The sequence below is a fragment of the Colobus angolensis genome, unplaced genomic scaffold, assembly GCF_000951035.1.
Source record: "Colobus angolensis palliatus isolate OR3802 unplaced genomic scaffold, Cang.pa_1.0 Scaffold91, whole genome shotgun sequence".
NCBI lineage: Eukaryota > Metazoa > Chordata > Mammalia > Primates > Cercopithecidae > Colobus > Colobus angolensis.
The window spans coordinates 325,518-328,926 of NW_012123043.1; the positions used below are offsets into that span (position 1 = coordinate 325,518).

At 42.4% G+C, this 3,409-nt stretch overlaps 1 protein-coding gene across 1 annotated transcript in view; it reads right to left on the reverse strand.

Moving 5' to 3' along the window:
* The window catches only part of DENND1B (DENN/MADD domain containing 1B), a 273,857-nt gene extending 273,526 nt beyond the window's left edge, over positions 1-331 (reverse strand). The window contains exon 1 of the mRNA XM_011931685.1: positions 240-331. The gene's annotated coding sequence lies outside the window, so the exon portion shown is untranslated. The remainder of the gene's footprint in view (positions 1-239) is intronic.
* Positions 332-3,409: the final 3,078 nt, after the last annotated feature.

Consider the following 3,409-nt stretch of genomic DNA (forward strand, 5'->3'; position numbering starts at 1 on the left):
GGGCCCATGTCGGCTGCGCCCCCGGCACTTCCCCGCCTCCCACCCCACCCACCAGAGCCTTTCTGTGACAGCAGCGGCGGCGTGGCCGCCGCCCCCGTCTCCGCCGGTAGCCGCCACCAAAGCTGAGGCCTTTCAGTTCCTGCGACCCGGGCCGCCCGCTGCGGCTCCTGCACCTTCTGCAAATCAGGAAGTCGCCGGGAGGGGGAAGGGGCGCGCGGGGACGCGCCCGGCTGCTTCACCTGGGCCGTGCGGCTCGCAAGTCGGAGACTGTGGAGGAGGCGGGGGCCAGGTCCCCGCGCCCGGGCGGCCAGAGGGTGCAGGGGGAGCGCTACTGCCTGCCGGTATGGCCCACGTACCGCTTTGCCACCGAGACAGAAAGGCAAGGTGCCCCCTGTGTCCTCAGCATGAACCAACCGGCTTCCTTTCTGGGTCCAGTCCTGATTCCAGGGCGTCGGGGCTGCAACCCCACAAAGAGCTAAGTACCTGGAAAAGTACCTCGACCTGCAGTGTTTTCCACACACGTACACACAGACTTGGGTTCCTTTCATTTCATACTGCAAATTCAGAGCTCAAATTGATGCCCCTGGCTCTTGCGTCACTCCAGCTGTGGCCTGGTTACAGCTCTCTGAAATCCAGAGCTACCCCCTCCTGATTCAGGAATGTTCAGACATGTGCACCTGCTAAATAGCCCTGTCGAGTAGCCAAATGGTAGTGCCCCACTTGCCTGCGCATGTGGGAGGCAGACATTCCTGTACCACAGACTGCAGTAATAACCAAGGACTAACTTTTGAACACATGTACATAGTCGCAGGCCTCATAGACTGGCAGTTTAAGCGGGTTCAGGGAGGGCACCACTGAATAAGCGTGGGAGGGGCAGATTTACACAGCCCTAAAGCACATGTGAAGCAGGTTATGTGCACTCTCGCCCAGTACTTGCCGTGGGTGTGTGATAGATACTTTCATCAGCATTTTACAGATGAAGAAACCAGGGAGTAATGGCAAAGCTGGAGTTTACACTAGGTCTATCTGATGCTGATTATTTACTTCTACCTTATATTGCCTGTCTTCCTCCTCTGCTGTCTCATATTTAGGATCTACTGAGAAAGGTAGAAAAAGTCTTATGATGGACATTCAAATGATTGTGGAAGGCCAGGCTCTTACACAGAGATCTTCTGGGGAAGGCCTTCTCCCAGCTAACACTGCCACCCTTGACACATAGCCACAGTGTTTCTTCCAAAAGATGGTTACTTCAGACTTTATTCATGCAGAAGTTAAGATGATGAGAGGAAACCAAATGTGGTATGAATGTAGTGTGAGTCATGAGACATAAAAGTCAGAAAAGGAGTCTCAAGAATTAAAAAACTTAGAGTCAGAGAACCTGAAGTTACACTCAGTTATACAACCTTAAACTTTCTTACCAAAATTGGGCGCTACTTGGTCAACAAAATGAGAAATAGTGTATAGCCATGGGTGTATTAGTCAAAAATGAGGATGGGCCATAACTGGGAAACCAAAAAAAATGTGTCTATCATAAAGTGTTGTCATAGCTTGACTTGGGGTGAGACACTTCAGTTTCTCGGTTCCTACATTTGTAAAATGGGAATTATTACTTGTATATCACATGAGCAGTGTGATGTTCAAGTAAAAAAAGGTGCTACAAATTTGTATTATCTTTTGAGAAATTATTCTATGAATTTCAGTTTCACAATTAGGCAAACTATACTACATAAGTTTTCTTTTCCCAAATAAAGATTTTTCTGCATAAGTGACCATACTCCAAAGCCTTGAAAAAAAATTTCGTAAACTAAAAGCCACTTCTGCCCCAAGTGTTACTGAATTTCTCAAACTTCTCCTTTCGTTATAATTAATTAGTTCCAAAGAAAGGAACCCTACTTGGGGTGACCATGTTGAGGGCTTTTTAATTGGTGTGAGGAGATAATAATACAATTGTTTTCCTCATCCATTGTTGGGATTTTTTTAAAATGACAGTCATACCCTTGTACAGTATAAAATTGTTCTTCATTCCATTTATGTTAAGTATATCAAGAAAAATACTACACATTCACTTCCCAAAGCAGATCTTTTCAAGCCAGCTTTTAGGCTGACCGTAATGAAGAGATTTATCTGTTCTGATATTACTGAAGTAAAAGGGATAGAAACAGAGGTGTACATGATTTACATGCATGAAGTGTTAAAAAAATTAGAAAACAAATAGTGTACACTTATCTTGGTAATAGGTTTAATGAAATCAATGGTATAACTTTAGTAATACTCATTTTATATAGAACTTCCTATATGACTGATAGAGAAGTGTACAAAGGGCAAACCTTCAAATTAGTCTTAAATCTTCCCAAGATCATATTTCAGCAATGCTATTTCCTATTCGACAATTAATACTAATAGTTTTCAGGACCATACCAGTCAAAGAACATAGTCTGTATTGTTGTCAAAGAACATGGTCCATAAGTTATTAATTTTTTACATGTTTCCAGACTTAAATGTTGTATGTGGTTTGTAAAGAACATATATTCTGCAGCTTTGGGGTACAGTGTTCTAAATATATGTCCATGATCAAATACGATGATTGTGTTGTTAACATCTTCTACTACTGAATTTGCATCTGCTTCACATAATTCAGTTAATGGGAGAGATGAGTTTAAATATCCTAACATGATGGTAGATTTTTCTTTTTCAACCTATAGTTCTTTCAGGTTCTACCTTACACAGTTTGGGGCTGTGTAATAATAGACACATCAGTTTATAATTTCTATATCTACCTAGTAAATACAACCATTCATCATTATGTTGTTACTTTCTTTACCTCTAATCATACTTTTGCCTTAGATTCTAAACAGCTTTCTTCTGAATAGTATTTGGCTGGTGTTAGGATATCTCTTTTCATTCCTTTACATTCAAACTTTCTAAACCATCATGTTTCAAATTTATCTAAAATTTTTAATCTTGATTTTTAATCTAGTCTGATCATCTTTGGCTCTTACATCAAACTTTTAGACAATTTGCATGTATTAAAACTGTTCACAAATATAGGCTGGGCGCAGTGGCTCACGCCTGTAATCCCATCACTTTGGGAGGCTAAGGCGGGTAGATTAGTTGAGACTAAGAGTTCAAGACCAGCCTGGCCAACTTGGTGAAACCCTGTCTCTGCCAAAAATACAAAAATTAGCTGGGTATGGCGGGTGGTGCAAGCCCGTAGTCCCAGATAATAAGGAGGCTGAGGCTTCAGAATCGCTTGAACCTGGGAGGCAGAGGTTGCAGTGAGCCAAGATCATGCCACTGCACTCCAGCCTGGTTGACACTGTCTTAAAAAAAATAAAAGAGAGAGAGAGAGAAAAATGCTGATAAATTTAAATCTATTTCTGCCATCTAATTTTGTACTTCCCGTTTGTTT